Raw genomic sequence first — 17,865 nt, 5'->3', positions numbered from 1 at the left:
GGATTAACTGTAATCCCTAGCGCCCGTCCAATCAGCTGCAGGCCCCTCTGTGAAGACAGTACCTTCCCTTCACCCTTTATATAAGGCGGTTTGTTAATGGAGGTGGCCAGTCGTCTGCGTGTGGAGGAGAAAGCAGGATGGCAGCAGGCAGTTAGAGCAGAGCAGTAAGAGACTAACATAGTGATATAGGGACAGAGAAGAGAGGAATGACAGAAATTGGCTGATTGACATTTTTTTATTGTGATTTTCAGATTTTTGACGCTTTTACAACAACCTGCTTTAACAAATTCTCCCTTTTGTAATAGTCCCAGTATTGTAGCTACTATGGTTTCGGCTGTTGAAATTCATTAAGATGCGATTTGCAAATCTTTGCAAGTTTGACCGACAATTTACAAAACTTGCGAAGCAAATTTCCGCCTGCTTCGCTCATCTCTAGCGAAAATGTCATCATGTTTGTTTCTACTGCTTGAACTATACCAATGTACAATATTTCTAACCACAGTTTGCATACCAAAGATGGAACAAAAACATTTTGTACTGTTTGTTAGGTCGACGAAACCAGAATACCACTTGGTGGTTTTAAAAGGACAACTCCCGCGTTTTTCCCCCCCATTAACTAACACACATTACAAAGTTGTAACTCTTCCCACCCCCACCCCCTGAACGCCCCCCCCAGAAGTAAAAAAAAAACATATTTACGCATTTACTGTCGACCCCGTCCTCTTCACCCGCCGCAGTTATGTGGTGTTGTCGTCACAAACGGGGGGCGGGCGTGGTGATCCTCTTCAGCGTCTTCCTCTATACTGAATGGAAGCAAAAAGGCTGCCGGTGCGCACCAGCAGCCTGTTCATTGGCTGGAATGCATCACATGGCTTCCAGCTCTGATTGGCTGAGAAAGCTGGAAACCATGTGATGCGATCAAGCCAATGAAAAGACTGCCGGTGCACACTCATTCATGCCGTGGGACCCTGGAAGTGAGGAAGAAGATGAAGACAAGAACAGGATTGACGGGGACTGCGGCCGGTCGGATTTTTGAACGGCGATCGACTTAGGAGGGATGGTGAATATAGGGTCTGTGTCGGTTAGTGATTTTTTTTGCTGACGCCAGAGTTGTCCTTTAACCCCTTTGGGACCAGGCTAATTTTCGTTTTTGTGTTTTCGTTTTTTCCTCCTTGTGCTTAAAAGGCCATAGCACTTGCATTTTTACACCTACAGACCCACATGAGCCCTTATTTTTGCGTCACTAATTGTACTTTGTATTGACAGGCTGAATTTTTGCATAAAGCATACTACGAAACCAGAAAAAAATTCAAAGTGTGGTGAAATTGAAAAAAAAAACGCATTTCTTTTATTTGGGGGGAATTTGTTTTTACGCCATTTGCCCTGGGGTAAAACTGACTTGTTATGCATGTTCCTCAAGTCGTTACGATTAAAACGATATATAACATGTATAACTTATATTGTATCTGATGGCCTGTAAAAAATTCAAACTATTGTTAACAAATATACATTCCTTAAAATCGCTCTATTCCCAGGCTTATAGCGCTTTTATCCTTTGGTCTATGGGGCTGTATGAGGTGTCATTTTTTGCGCCATGATGTTTACTTTCTATCGATACCTTGATTGCGCATATACGAGTTTTTGATCGCTTTTTCTTAAATTTTTTCTGGATTTGATGCGACCAAAAATGCGCAATTTTGCACTTTGGGATTTTTTTGCGGTGATGCCGTTTACCGTACGAGATCAGGAATGTGAATAATAGTTCGGGCGATTACGCACGCGGCAATACCAAATATGTTTATTTATTTATCTGTTTACTTTTATTTAGAACCTGGGAAAATGGGGGTGATTCAGACTGGGGACTTGGGACTTGGGACCTGGGGGACTTCTAGTATATATATTTTGATCTCTCATTGAGATCTTTGCTGTATAGATATACAGGAAAGATCAATGAGATCGGCACTCGTTTGCTTTCGGCTGCTGCAGCCGGAAACAAACGAGTGCCGAGCCGGGGACAGCGCCATCTTGGACGAGTCCCCGGCCGGCATCAGACAGGGAGATCGCTCCTCTGGGACAACATCCCGGTGGAGCGATCTCCGCCACTAGACACCAGGGAATGGCTGTATCCGGTAATCGGATGCAGCTGTCATGTTTGACAGTTGCATCTGATTACTGTATTAGCGGGCACGGCGATCGGACCGGGCTACAAGCAGCACCTGGGACCGCCGCGGTTCAGAGCGGGGTCGCCGCACGGCCCCGCTCTGAACGCCCGCACCCGCGCGAGGACGTACAGTTACGTCCTCGTGCGGGAAAGGGTTAAGGTTCAAAATACCTTAAGTATTAAGAGGCTAACAGCTTACTATGTATAAAGTATGTAAGCATAGATTTTATTGTAATTTTTTTTATATGAAATAGAGGCTTGATTTAAAATCTTCTACAATCTTCTACACTTTGTAGACTTTTTGTTTATTTGTTTGTTTAAAAAAGGGATCAAATAGTCTCCCTTCTGAGAAATTTTAACAATTTAAGTTGCATTAACTTAACTGAAATATTAGCGCAATAATGAAGTGCTAATACAGATCCATCGCTGCCATTTTTTTTCACTTATCATTTTTGAAAGAAATGATTCTCTCCCTTAGGAGTATGTAAAAGGCTATTCTGTCTGCCAGGCCAGTTCAATTTGCTCTTATGAATGAACTGCTAGATAATAATCAATATACATGTCAGTCAGGTCAAGCAGGGAAATGCATACGTTTCTTCAGGTTTTTACTTACATGACATGGACCTTCATTAGAAAATAAAAAAAAAAAATACAGAAATTTCCGAGAAAACATCACAGAAATTTAATCTGCTGAATTTAAGGGAAATTTATGATCTGTTTTGCTGTTAAAGATTTGTACACATTATAATATTGTGCAATATGATCTCTTTGTATACCCAAGCTGAACATAGTGCTGTAAAACTTTTTGTTTGACAAAGTTATATCTCGTTACAAAGTTATTCTCTATGGGCAGGATATAACACAACTGGGAACTAACTGGAAGGCTAATAGCATTCGAGGAAAAAAAAAAAAGGTCTGCAATGGCTACCTAAAGAGAGTAGTATTTACCAGTTCTACAACTCATGCAGAAAGTAGGACGAGAAAACGTAATAGGTTGTACAGACAGACCAGGTGAGACAAGTCATACACAGCACACTTTTTTTTAGAACAGAAGAAGATGGCTGAAGCCTTCTGTGCTTCCTGCAATTCCACACCAAGGCATACTTCCGAGAGGGCTGAAGCCTTCTTCTCCCCGGCATTCCCTTCCTGTGATTTCACACCAAGGCATACTTCAGAGGGGGCTGAAGGCTTCAGTTGCCTTCTGCTCCCCAGCCAAAAGTTCCCATACTCACATACCAGTTCTACATTCCTAACTGGATTGTGTCTATGGGGTCGATGGTAAACTACTGACCAAGGATCCCAGGTGTCACTGTGGGATATGAAGGAGCCTTTTCTACCACACTTACCTCTACCTGAGGTGCTGGTTACAGCATAGGGATGAGCGAACTTTTGAAAAGTTCGGTTCGGGTTCGACCCCTGAACTTTCCTGAAGTTCGGATTCGTACGAACCGAACCTAAAACTAACCTGCTATAACGGCTGAATAATTGCAGCTACAATAGTGGGAGTCTGACAGGGTATAGTTTCGTTTAGTTGCAGTTGCTATTACAAATAGCAAAACTAGTGAAAAAAAAAATTTCCGGCAATAATGCCGATCCCTCTAATAGCTAATATTTAATTAATAGAACAAAGTTTCGTTCTAAAAAAGCTATTTTCGTTGTTCAATAGCATAATTAAAACTAATCAATTCTTTTGCAATTAAATATACTGTTAATTAAAAAAATAAATAAATAAATGTTATTTATATATTTTTTATTTTTTTATTTATTTACAGTATATTTAATTGCATAATAATTGATTTGTTTTATATAAGCTATTTAACAACGAACATAGCTTTATTAGAATAAAAATGTGTTTTACTAATTAAATATTAAGTATTACAGAAATCGGCTTTATTGCCGGCATTTAATAATAGCCAATAATAGAGTTCGATGTAATACTTAATTATTAATACTTTAATTAAAACAGCAAATTTTTCTTCTAATTATGCTATCACAATAGCAACATTAGAAGAAACATTCTGATTTATATGTCCGCTCAGCTGATTGGCTGAGTGGACATATAAAGAGCCGATCCCCGACACAGCTCAGTGTGTCAGGGATCGGCGAAGAGAACACATCTAGACTTCGGAGGGTGAATATAAAGCTCTCCCCCTCCCCTGCACTGCACCCATCTCAGCAAGGAAGGGGGTCACTTAACCCCTTCCTTGCTGGGATGGGTGAAGTCTGACATCAGTCTGGCCCCCAAGGGGTTAAGGGGGGACCCTTACTTAACCCCCTGGAGGCCAGATTGTTCAGTATGGCACCCAAAAGGTTAAGGGGATGCATTGCATCCTCCCTTAACCCCTTGGGTGCCAGACTGTAAACAGCGGTCTGTAAAGATGCTGCATACTGTAAGGTGCACAACACCGCTCACAATGATGGGTGTTGTGCTCCTGTTTGAGTGTGTTTTTGTGTGTTTCTCCCTTTTTTTTCTCCAGATATCACTATCCTGTGGATTACATCGGATTCGCTGTACTACAGCAATGACCAGCGGTTGTTTTGATTTTGTTTGATAAAATGGTCAACGAGGGGTGTGGGGCGTTTTTATTTGAATAAAATATTTTTCACTTGTGTCTTGTCCTTATTTCTTTACTGTATAGACTTAGTAGTGGAAGCTGTCTAATAGACGGAATCCATTACTAAGTCGGGGCCTAGTGTTAGCCGGTATAAAATGGCTAACACTAACCCCCCATTATTACCCCAGTAACCAATGCCACCAGGGGTACTGGGAAGAGCCGGGTGCCAGTGGTTCTGGAGCGTCAAAATTGGCGCTCCTGGACTGGGCGGCAGCAGGCTGGTAATATTTATGCTGGGGAGGGCCTAAACCAATGGTCCTTCCCACCCTGGTGTTACTAGGCTGCTGTTGCTTGGTTTTTAACCCGGCTGGTTATAAAAATAGGGGGGACCCTATGCGTTTTTTTTTTTTTAAATAAAAAAAAAAAAAAAAAACGCATAGGGTCCCCCCTATTTTCATAACCAGCCGGGTTAAAAACCAAGCAACAGCAGCCTGGTAACACCAGGGTGGGAAGGGCCATTGGTTTAGGCCCTCCCCAGCCTAAATCTTACCAGCCTGCTGCCGCCCGGTCCAGGAGCGCCAATTTTGACGCTCCGGGACCACTGGCAACCGGCTCTTCCCAGTACCCCTGGTGGCATTGGATACTGGGGTAATAATGGGGGGTTAGTGTTAGCCATTTTATACCGGCTAACACTAGGCCCCAACTTAGTAATGGATTCCGTCTATTAGACAGCTTCCACTACTAAGTCTATAAAGTAAAGAAATAAAGACAAGACACAAGTGAAATTTTTTTTTTATTCAAATAAAAACACCCCTCATTGACCATTTTATTTTAAAGAAAAATCCAAACAACCGCTGGTCATCGTCGTAGTCCATCGAATCTGACGTAATCCACTGGATACCGATATCTGAAAAGCAAAAAGGGAGAAACACAAAAAACACACAAACAGGAGCACAACACCCATCATTGTGAGAGGTGTTGTGCACCTTACAGTATGCAGCATCTTTACAGATCGCTGCTTACAGTCTGGCACCCAAGGGGTTAAGGGAGGATTCATTGCATCCCCCTTAACCCTTTGGGTGCCATACTGAACAATCTGGCCCCCAGGGGGTTAAGTAAGGGTCCCCACTTAACCCATTGGGGGCCAGACTGATTTCAGACTGCACCCATCCCAGCAAGGAAGGGGTTAAGTGACCCCCCTTCCTTGCTGAGATGGGTGCAGTGCAGGGGAGGGGGAGAGCTTTATACTCACCCTCCGATGTCTTGATGTGTTCTCTTTGCCGATCGGGGATCGTCTCTTTATATGTCCGCTCAGCCAATCAGCTGAGCAGACATATAAAACAAAATGTTTCTTCTAATGTTGCTATTGTGATAGCATAATTAGAAGAAACATTTGCTGTTTTAATTAAAGTATTAATAATTAAGTATTACATGGAACTCTATTGTCGTCTATTATTGAATGGCGGCAATAGAGCCGATTTCTGTAATAACTAATTAATAAAACACATTTTCGTTCTAATAAAGCTATGTTCTTTGTTCAATAGCTTAACTAAAACAAATCAATTTTTTTTGCAATTAAATATAGTATTTTTATTAACAGTATATTTAATTGCAAAAGGATTGATTGGTTTTAATTAGGCTATTGAACAACGAACATAGCTTTATTAGAACGAAAATTTGTTTTATTAATTAAACATTAGAGGAATTAGAGGATCGGCATTATTGCCGGGGATCGCTAACCCCGATAATGCCGATTCCTGTAATACTGATTCCCTGCTTTCCCAGATGCATTCCAAAGGTGTTTGCATCACTTTCTAAAGATATCTTGGACTTGATTATATTGTGATTTTATTTGTTAATGTTATTTTAACCAGATTTGTTACGAACTTTCTCAAAGTTCGGTGACGAACCAAACTTTTTGCAAAGTTCATAATGAATCTGGTTCGTTACGGTTCGGTTCGCTCATCCCTATTACAGCACAAATACTTGAGGGCTTCAAACCTGCTTAGACAAATTGTTTTAGTAAAACAACATTAATGCATATGTAGAAATGTAGAATCACATCCCCTGCCATTTATCCATCCATACACCTTCTCTTCATACAGTACATCTTCTCCCTTAGTTAAACAGGATAGATATGGGACTATTTTCAACCTTACTGTGTAACTATGTTAGTAGGTAGATAGGTAGGAGTTCTCTTATCATGTAAAGTAGATGTGGGAGAACAGCCATATGATCCCTCTTAGCCAATTAGGCAAAGATAGTCTTTTTCTAATAACAGGTTGGCCCTTGATAATTAAAGTGTCACTTAAAAAAGAAAGGAAATAGAAAAGAAACATTTGACATTTCCTAGAAACATGATAAATGATTTACTCAGTCGGGCTCTGGGCGTTCGGTCCACCACTGATTGTTATAGCCCGGAGAGGCGCTCAGCTGCGTACTTCACTCCCTGTCTGCAAACTCTATCAACTTACAATGGAGATTATTTTCTGCAGAGACATATAAGACAGCAGGCTAGGGTGTGAAGTGCTCAGAACACTGCTTCTCCTGGCTTTAACAATCGGCGGCCACCTAAACACCCTGACCATTAAATTTTTTTTCCATATCTCTAGGACTTGTTAAAAGTTTTTTTTTTTTTTTTTTATGTGACAAGGACACTATAATTATTCTGGGCCAATCTGTCAGTGGGAAAAGTAATGAAAGTAAGCTTGGGGATGTTGTCGCTTCCTGCTGAAAGGCCACCCAAAATCCTTACATAGATGGATATGCCTAATCGACTAAGAGGGACTCTATGGCTGAGAGTTGTGACACTGCCCATTTAAGTACTATATACAATTTGCAAAAATGTTGTCAGTGCGCAACAATAAGGGCCTGTTCACACTGAGCTCCCAGCCACGGAACCCCACCTACCTCAGTGTCACACATCATCTCTATGGGAGGGCTTGCGCGCCTCCACTCCCGCCACTCTCCTCTCAAACAACTGACATGTCAATTCTGCCAGTTTTGGGGTGAAATGTGAAACTCTTCTTGTCACATCCCAGATTCAGTGGGCAATGACAAACAGCGGGCATAGTATACAAATTAGGCTACATAAAAAATAATATAAAAAATTACCGTGGCTGTGTTTGAAAATATCCAAGCTATTAACACATAATATACTGCATAGTGATCACCATTTGAGAAAAAAAAAACATTGTCAGAATTAAAAAAAATTTTAACTCACACCTTCTAAAAACACAGATTAAAAATTAATGAAAAGTCACATCTATCCTGAAATGGTATCAATAAAAATATAACATCTACACAAAAAAGCTCTTACATGGCTCCAGATGTTAAAATAAAAAGAAAGTTATATGGTACAGAATCAGGTGATACAAAGCTATTTAAAAAAAAAAAAAACTTTTTATGTGAAAAACTATAAAATTTAATAATTCACATTTACAATACTGTAATTTTACTGTATGTCGGCATTGGTCCTTTTATTTTTAGGATGTTATCGGGCTTAGATGTTTGGCTCTAATTTTTTTCAAATTTCACATACAGTGACAGCATCGACAATCGTGTAGCAACAGAAGCGACAATCATCTCCACTAACATGATCTGGTACACTAACACGATCAGGTACATGAACAAGAATGACGATCAGGTACATCAAAAAAGGGACAGGGACAACAACCAGTATTATAGCAGGGGTAAATATATGTACAGTAATGGGGGATAAAGGAGACTGTCGGGTACAGCAACAAGGCAGAATATCTGGACAGTAATGGGGGATAGTGGAGACATTCAAGCACAGCAACAGGGGACAAAGGAGACTATCAGGTGCAGTAACAAGAGATTGGAGACTATTAGGTACAGCAACAGGGGGCAGGGGAGACTATTAGGTACAGCAACAGGGGACAGTGAGGCTAGGAAGGGGTTCATTTGTGTGTTTTGTGTATGTTATACATTACTGCGCTGAGAGTCTGTTTTTGACTCTTGGCTGTGAACTCCTTCCAAACACGTAAGAGGATCAGAGCTGGAAGAGCTGTCAAAGCCATCCTCTCTGTTATGACAGACCAATCGCACTGATCACTGGCCGAGGTGAGCAATGATAGGTCTCTCACTGGTTGCCAGGACATGTCACCACTCACTGACTTAACTTGAAGTTAAACTGTCACCATCAGGGGCATAACTAGAAATGGCTGGGACCAAGAGCAAACTTTTGATTGGGCCCCCTCAACTCACCTCAAAACCGTCAAGTGTAGTTATAACCTTTAAGGGTCCGTGCACATGGAGCAAAAGTGGCGGAATTCCATGGCGGAATTCTCCGCCGCGGAATGCCGCCAGCCTTCCTGTCATAATGACAATCTATGGGAGGCTTGTGCGCCTCCTTTCTCCACATGAACATGTGTGCACTGAGCCTAACATTAAACTGCAAGGGCTCGTTTGGAGTGCTTGCAGTTAAAAGGACATTTTCAGCACCCGAGTGCTATAAGTGATGATGGGTAAGGGGCTCAGTGTACTGCAGTAGTGTGCTACTGGGCCCCCTGAGGCGGTGGGCCCCATAGCAGCTACTATGGCTGCTGTGGTGGTAGTTACGCCCCTGGTCTGAAGGGCCCGCTCACACTACACATTCGGCACGGAGATTCTGCTGGGAACCTCTGTCCGCAGACTCTGCGCCAAATCTCTCCTGCTATGTCTTTCAATGGAAGGGCTCTCGCGTAGAGGCGCAGAGAGCCCTTCCATTTATCCCTTATCACCTAGAAACCCACATGAGCCCTGTCAAAGTTGACAGCTGCATCTGAATCCTCAATGCAACCAATTCCCTGGTGTCTACTTGGGTGGATCGCTCCTACGGAACATTGTCTACACATCCTGCTCGGGCCGGGCTTCTAGCATAAGTGTAAAAGGAAAAAAAAGTGTTATTAATAAAAAGCCCCCTCCCCTAATAAAAGTTTGAATCACCCCCCTTTTCCCATGTTATAAATAAAAATAAATAAATCAATAAATAAACATATTTGCTATCGCTGCGTGCGTAATCGCCCGAACTATTAATTTATCACATTCCTGATCTCACACAGTAAACGTCAACGTAAGCGTAAAAAATCCCAAAGTGGAAAATTGCGCATTTCTGGTCGCATCAAACCCAGAAAAATTGCCATAAAAAGCGATCAAAAAGTCTCATATGCGCAATCAAGGTACCGGTAGAAAGAACACATCATGGCACAAAAAATGACACCTCACACATAGACCAAAGGATAAAAGCGTTATAAGTATGGGAATGGACCGATTTTTAAGGAACGTATATTTGTTAACAATGGTTTGAATTTTTTACAAGCCATCAGATAAAAGAAAAGTTATACATATTGCATATCGTAATCGTAACGACTTGAGGAACATATATAAAAAAGTCAATTTTACCCCAGGGCAAACGGCGTAAAAACAAAATACGGTTCAGGGAAGAAAAAGAGTGCTGCACCTCACACCTATGGTTGATACTAGTGCCCCTAGGCTAAATAAAAAACACATCAGAATTTTGTGTATGAATTGATCAAGCCACACTGCCCCATGTACCATTGTGCAGGTATCTGATACACATGGGTCCCTACACCGTGCCGGTCAGTGGCTACCAACCCCGCAGGAGTGCACAGTCAGGGAACGGGGGCCATGGGACGGCCCTGCGACCCCCATGCCACAGGACCAGACCCAAAAACACCACACCAGAACCCGGCCAGCACCGCCGGCGGAGAAGGCCGCCCCCAAACAGCACAAGTCTGGATGAGGTATTGCGCTCACCATAGCTGCTGCAGACAGAATGGGAAAAGACAGGAGGGATTAAAACCATGTGCACTCAGGTGTCTCCTGCTAATTGCGGTCATGTGGGTTGCCAGGAGGAGTGCAAAAACACTGAGAAAAGAGAGAAACAAAATACAGTTCAGGGAAGAAAAAGAGTGCTGCACCTCACACCTATGCTTGATACTAGTGTCCCTAGGCTAAATAAAAAACACATCAGAATTTTGTGTATGAATTGATCAAGCCACACTGCCCCATGTACCATCGTGCAGGTATCTGATACACATGGGTCCCTACACTAAGTCCACACCGTGCCGGTCAGTGGCTACCAACCCCGCAGGCGTGCACAGTCAGGGAATTTCACCAAACATTTAATTTCTTTCTGCTTTTGCAGTGTACTTTATGAAAAAAGTACAATTAGTGGCGCAAAAAATAAGGGCTCATGTGGGTTTCTAGGTGAAAAAATGCAACTGCTATGGCCTTCTAAGCACAAGGAGGAAAAAAACGGAAGTGCAAAAATCGAAATTTGCCCGTTTCTTAAGGGGTTAATTAGCGGGCATGGCGATCGGACCGTGCCCGCTAATAGCCAGGTCCCGCTCTGAGAACCCGTAGGCGGCCCTGGACGTACCTGTACGTCCAGGGTTGTCTAGGGGTTAAAGGCATAGCAGGAGAGATTCGGCATGAGGTCCGCGAACTGAAGTTGCCGGCGGAATCTCTGCGCCGAATCCGTAGTGTGTGCAGACCCTAACTCATTCATATGCATGTAAGTGGGGTACGCTTATGTGCAGCAACCCCATGCATGTGAATTTGCCTTAAAGGGGTTGGCCACTTTATAGTTAAATTGTTTAGTATATCGTTTTAGTAAGTGTACTCACTGTATATACTGACAGCAGCTCCCTGTATACCTCATAGAGCTAAAATTAGACTCCCCTCCTCCAGGCTTCGCTGCCCTGCTCTGTTTGGTTTCTGTCTATAAGATGGCCGACATGGAGGAGCATGTGACCATGCCACACCCCCAGTGTCCTCCATAGGCATATACAGGCTCAGTGGTGGACTCCAGGGGCGAGGCATGGTCACATTCTCCTCTATGTCGGCCATCTTATGGACAGGGAAAAAAAAACAGCAGGGCAGTACAGCCGAGAGGAGGGGAGTCTGGTTTTAGCTTTATGGGAACACAGGGAGCTGCTGTCAGTATATAGAATGAGGACAGTTACAAATTTTTTACACTGAACTATTTTACTATAAAGTGGCCAACCCCTTTAAGGGGTTGCATGGGTCTCCAAACTGCGGCCCTCCAGCTGTTGCAAAACTACATTTCCCATCATGCCTAGACAGCCAAATCCAAAGCTTTAGCTGTCCAGGCATGATGGGAGTTGTAGTTTCACAACAGCTGGAGGGCCGCAGTTTGGAGACCCATGGGTTAAAGTATTAAATTTAACTGAAAAATCTGATATGTATCAGGCTGACCCATAGTAACATAGTAACATTTTTTAGCACAAAATGAATGCTGTAAAATGTAAAAACCCACAAAGCAGAGCAGTATCACTTTTCTTTCTACTTCACACAAATAATTTTATTTCACAATAATTTACATTGTAAAATAAAAGATGCCATTTAAGGGTGCGTTCACACCTACAGGATCTGCAGCTGATTTTCTGCAGCAGATTTCAGTTAAATAACTGAACACAGCATCAAATCTGATGCTGTGTTCAGTTATTTAACTGAAATCTGCTGCAGAAAATCAGCTGCAGATCCTGTAGGTGTGAACGCACCATAAAAGTACAACTTGTCCCACAAAAGAAAGCTGTCCTATGGCTCAGTAATAATGTTACAGTCCACAGAAGATATGAAGGGGAAAAACTAAGGGGGAGACTTATCAAACATGGTGTAAAGTGAAACTGGCTCAGTTGCCCCTAGCAACCAATCAGATTCCACCTTTCATTCCTCACAGACTCTTTGGAAAATGAAAGGTGGAATCTGATTGGTTGCTAGAAGCAACTGAGCCAATTCTACTTTAAACTAGTTTGATAAATCTCCCCCTTTAAATTCTGTCACCAAAAAATGGTTGTAACAGTAACATAGTAAAAGTAAATCCTGCATTTATTCTTTTTTATCACAGTAAATATTCAAAAAAGGAAAAACACATTCCGTAGTTTCTTTTCATAAAAATATATTAAATAATATGAAAAGACTGTAAATCACATGACATTGGTTATGAATGACAGAAAGCTTTGATGACATCTATACCAAAATATACCGTAACCCAACTCTTCTACATTAACAAATCAAATGTTGGGAAGTGGTCCCACAGCACAATATATTTTGACATTATATCAATTGTTGTCACTACTTTTCAGCAAATACCTTGAAAATGTACATTCTCAGTTTGTCTTGAATTCCATTTATTTTAGCTACTCCTGTAAGGAAACATAAAGAGTTTGAAATACATATAACCTGATCAGTCGATAAGAATAATAAGACGCAAATTTGTCACAATAATTTAAACTTTGACATTTTTCATTGACATTTTGAGAGGATAATCCTCTCAATCATTTCTGTTAGCCCTGTAGAGAAAAATCAGCCTTTACCCCTGAAGTGGTGTATTCTCTTCAGTCTGACACAGTGCTCTCTGCTGCCACCTCTGTCCATGTCAGGCACTGTCTAGAGCAGTAGCAAATCCCCATAGAAATCCTCTCCTGCTCTCCAGACTGGAAAGAATACACCACTTCCTGCTGGACATACAGCAGCTGACAAGTACTGGAAGGCTTGAGATTTGTTTTAGTAGAAGTAAATAACAAATCTCTTTCTGGCACTTTCTGACACCAGTTGATTTGAAAGAAAACATTTTTAGTGAGCAACCCCTTTAAGGTCAGAGTAGATTTTGGCCTTGATGACCAGGCCAATTTTCATATTTGTGCCTTAATGTTTTTTCTCTTCGCCTTCTAAGAGCCATATCACATTTATTTTTGCATTTACAGGGCCATGTAAGGGCTTGGTTTGTTTTTGGTTTTTTTTCATGAACAAGTGTACTTTATAATATTGCTTTTCAATCTACCATAAAATGTATGACGAAACCTCCAAAATATTAATTACGGGTGAAATTGGAAAAAAATATGGAATTTTGCACATTTTGGGGAGTTTGGGACGTGTTATCTTTGTTCTGTAGGTCAGTGTGAACACGACGATACCCATCGTACATAGCTTTACTAATGTTTTACTATTTTTTAACGGTAAACCCTATTTTTTTGCAAATAATTTTGATTAAAGTGACTCTTATAATGGCTTTATTTTTTTCACCTACAGGGCTGTATGGGGTACCATTTTTGTGTAGATGGGTCTTGGTCACTTTTTATAAATTTTTTATTCTATAAAATGTGACAAAAAATGGACAGTAACAGTATAACGGAGATAAGTACAGACTATATACGCTGCAGCTCCCCCATCATGCCTTGTTACCTGGAGCCAGGAACAATCATTAAAGATGGATTTTTTTTAAATTGCTGCTCGCCCTTCTATTTATTTAAGGGGTTTCCTCTTACAAACTCCCAGCAAACCCTAAGGCTCTGTTCACACTACGGAATCGTCGCTAAGATTCCGTGTGGAAACCCCTCATGCGGACTCGACACCGAATCTTGCCTTCAATGGGTTTAAATGGGCCTCTGTTCTCTTTACCTCTCCGCCCTAAGAATTGACATGTCAATTCTTTGAGCGGAGGCGTGCGAGCCATCCCGTTAAAAAAGATTGAAGGCATTATCTGGTGCAGAATCCGTGCGGGGGGTTCCTGCACAGAATCTTGGCGCCAGTTCCCTAGTGTGAATGGGGCCTTAGAGCTTCATAAGTTTTGGCCATTTTGAGAATTGCAGTTCGAAAGCTTGTTAGCATTGTAGTTACAGATACAGTTGTATCCAAGATTGAACCAGGTCAGCATTCCATTTCTCACTGGTTCTTCATTGGGGTTTTAGGTACCCCAGTCTGACATTGGATACCCAAATATTTGAAAGCAGATTGGCAGCGTGAAGGAAAAACCTGAGACAAATTTGGTATTTTCTTAGTTGGGAAAGAGATCGGGATAGCGGGGGATAGTGGGGGTTCAACCACTAAGATCTCCTCCGATCCTGACAGATCGATTTGAAAATTTAAGGCAACCCCTTAAAGAAAGAATGGAACACAGGCCTTGGGGGCTGCCTATGCAATGCACTACCCATTTATTTCAAGGACCATTGTGTCCCCGTTCTAAAAAGGGAATACCCCTTTAAGTAAATCACATAAAATATTCTTTAAGTGTTATTCTTGAACTTTAACCAACAGATAACTACTTGGCTTCAGGCTAGAGTTATGTTTATATCATTGTTTTTGAATGCATTCCCTGCATGAGAGAACCGGATCCTTGAAATGCTAATGCGCTAGCAGGCTGCTTCTTCCTCTACTGAAATATCCAGCATATTAATTCTTAAAATGCATTAAGATGCTTAACATCCCATCCTGAGCAATTTGTGGGTTTTTTATGACGTTGAAGGGGGAAAAAAAAACATCATAAATAAGATTGCACTGGAATTAAAGGCTTGCGTCAGCTAATAGGCCAGTATATCTGGAAGAACACAGGTTAATATGATAGAACTAAACAATGCTAAAGATGTACAAAGTTGTTAATTAAATTATGAGTATAGATAGACAGACAGACAGACAGATTGAAATATAGAAACAGGAATTAGAGCTATAGAATAATGCAGAAAGGATACACTTAAAAATTACCTTTTATTGGATATATATTAAAATAACATATTGAATCAAAATATTTACAAGAATCTCCAATAATGTACAGTCATAGGGAGAGGGTGTCGCCACACTGTCCTAGCTGGTATGGGATACACAGATAACAGTCCCGAGTCCAGTCACAATAGCAGATGGTCGGTTGTCACCAATATCTCCTGACTAAAAAAGTATACCAAAAAAGTATCAAAAACATTACTCCTGTCAGTCTATAAACCATAATATTCCAGTTTAAACCAGTCCAAGGAGAACAATAAACCACCTTTCCCAATGCGTTTCATCACCAATGTCAGTTACATCATCAGGGGCTAAAAGGTCAAAACGTCATGAAGTACTGTATACAAATGACATTACAAATCACAAGATATATGGCAAATTTTACCCGCCAGTAGTTTATATGTGCGTGATGAAATATAAGTACTCACTGTACCATTGTTCAAGTGACCACCAGGATATATGTCTCACCAATTCGGTACAGGTGTATGGACATGTGTCCTAATCTATGGTCTAACCAGCTACAGACTTGCACATCGATACAGTGAACAGCAAGCGCTCTATCTGGAGACGTGCTCCCCTCCTCCTGCTTTGCAGCCCTTTAGAATGGCCTAGACAATTAGACCTGAAGTGTGGCCTAGATAGAGGGGCTTAATTACTGGCTTGATTAGGACAGCCCCTGTAATGAGAACAGTAAACTGAACTTTAGTGATCAGTGCCAGGCAGCAGCTGCCAAGGCTAATAAAATAATGGTAAAGATGAGAACATAGTTTTGCCTCTTTATAAATCACTGGCCAGACCACACATGGAATACTGTGTACAGTTTTGGGCACCAGTATATAAGAAGGACACAGCTGAACTGAAGTGGGTGCAGAGGAGGGTGACAAAGGTCATTAAGGGAATGGGTGGGTTACAGTACCAAGACAGGTTATCAAACTTGGGGCTATTTAGTATAGAAAAAAGACGTCTTAGGGGCGATCTGATCATAATGTACAAATATATGAACGGACAGTACAGAGATCTTTGTAGTGATCTTTTTCCCCCTAGGTCTGTAACCATGACAAGGGGGCATCCTCTACATCTAGAATAGAGATGAGCGAACCGGGTTCGGGTTTGAGTCGATCCGAACCCAAACGATCAGCATTTGATTAGCTGGGGCTGCTGAACTTGGATAAAGCTCTAAGGTTGTCTGGAAAACATGGATACAGCCAATGACTATATCCATGTTTTCCACATAGCCTTAGGGCTTTATCCAACTTCAGCAGCCACCGCTAATCAAATGCCAAAGGTTCGGGTTCGGAGACACTTGAGCATGCTCATCTCTAGTCTAGAAGAAAGAAGGTTTCACCACCAGCATAGACACAGATTCCTTACTGTAAGAGCAGTGAGACTGTGGAAATCTCTCCCACATGAGGTTGTCATGGCTGATTCATTAAATAAGTTCAAGGGAGGCCGGGATGCTTTTCTTGAAAAATATAACATTACAAGTTATGGACACAAGATTTTATGTTATAGGACAGTGATCCAGGCAATATTTTGATTGCAATTGGAGTCGGGAAGGAATTTTCTCTTTGTGATGGGGCGGTTGTCATCTGTCTCATAGGGGTTTTTGCCTCCCTCTGCGTCAGCACAGTAGGGTTTGTGTAGGTTAAACTTGATGGACTCTTTGTTCAACCTTATTAACTATGTGACTATGTAATACTGCTAAAATTGGAAAATTACACAGGAGATCATCTACTATGGAGACCTACACAGGGGGACATCTACTATAGGGAGACTACACAGGGGACCATCTACTATGGAGATCTACACAGGGGGACATCTACTATAGGGAGACTACACAGTGGACCATCTACTATAGGGGGGCTACACAGGGGGACATCTACTATAGGAAGACTTCACACAGGGCCGTATTAATAGCTGCTGCTGCCCTAGGCACTAAACCTGAAGGCGCCCCATCTTGGGGAGCGTGGAGGAGAGTGGTTTTGGCCACATGCATTTCTCTACATGCAGAAACATTGTCTGAATTGCGGTTTTCCTGGTTTTTAACTGCTAAAACATGAACGGATTTCCATATTAAGGGTAAATTCACACAGGCGTCTCGCACAAGAAATCCGCAGCTTATCCGCAGCTAATCCGCAATACACATATTATTCTTATTATTATTAATATGTGTATTGCGGATTAGCTGCAGATTTCTTATGCAAGACGCACGTGTGAATTTACCCTGAATCAATGATTAGAGCCATCTGCATATTGTCTGACGGAATTCTCGCCACAGGATTGGTAAATTGGTAGGTAATAGCTCCAGGCATCACATGGAACACTGCCACACTGGATCTGAACAATACCGCCATACTGTGACTGGATAACACCGCCACACCGGACCTGAACAATACCGCCATACTGTGACTGGATAACACCTTCATACCAGACCTGAACAATTCCACCCACCCCCCCACCCCCACCCTCCCTCGAAAAGACACCAGATTCACTGGCAAGTCTGAACGGGAGGTGGAAGGCTAAAAAATGAAAAACAAAAAAAAGTTGTTCCCTGCTCCCTGGTGCTGCCCCCTGCAAGGTGCTGCCCTAGGCACCGGACCACGGGTG

The sequence above is a fragment of the Dendropsophus ebraccatus genome, chromosome 5 (assembly GCF_027789765.1).
Source record: "Dendropsophus ebraccatus isolate aDenEbr1 chromosome 5, aDenEbr1.pat, whole genome shotgun sequence".
Taxonomy (NCBI): Eukaryota; Metazoa; Chordata; class Amphibia; order Anura; family Hylidae; genus Dendropsophus; species Dendropsophus ebraccatus.
Note: the sequence above shows the minus strand (reverse complement) of the source record.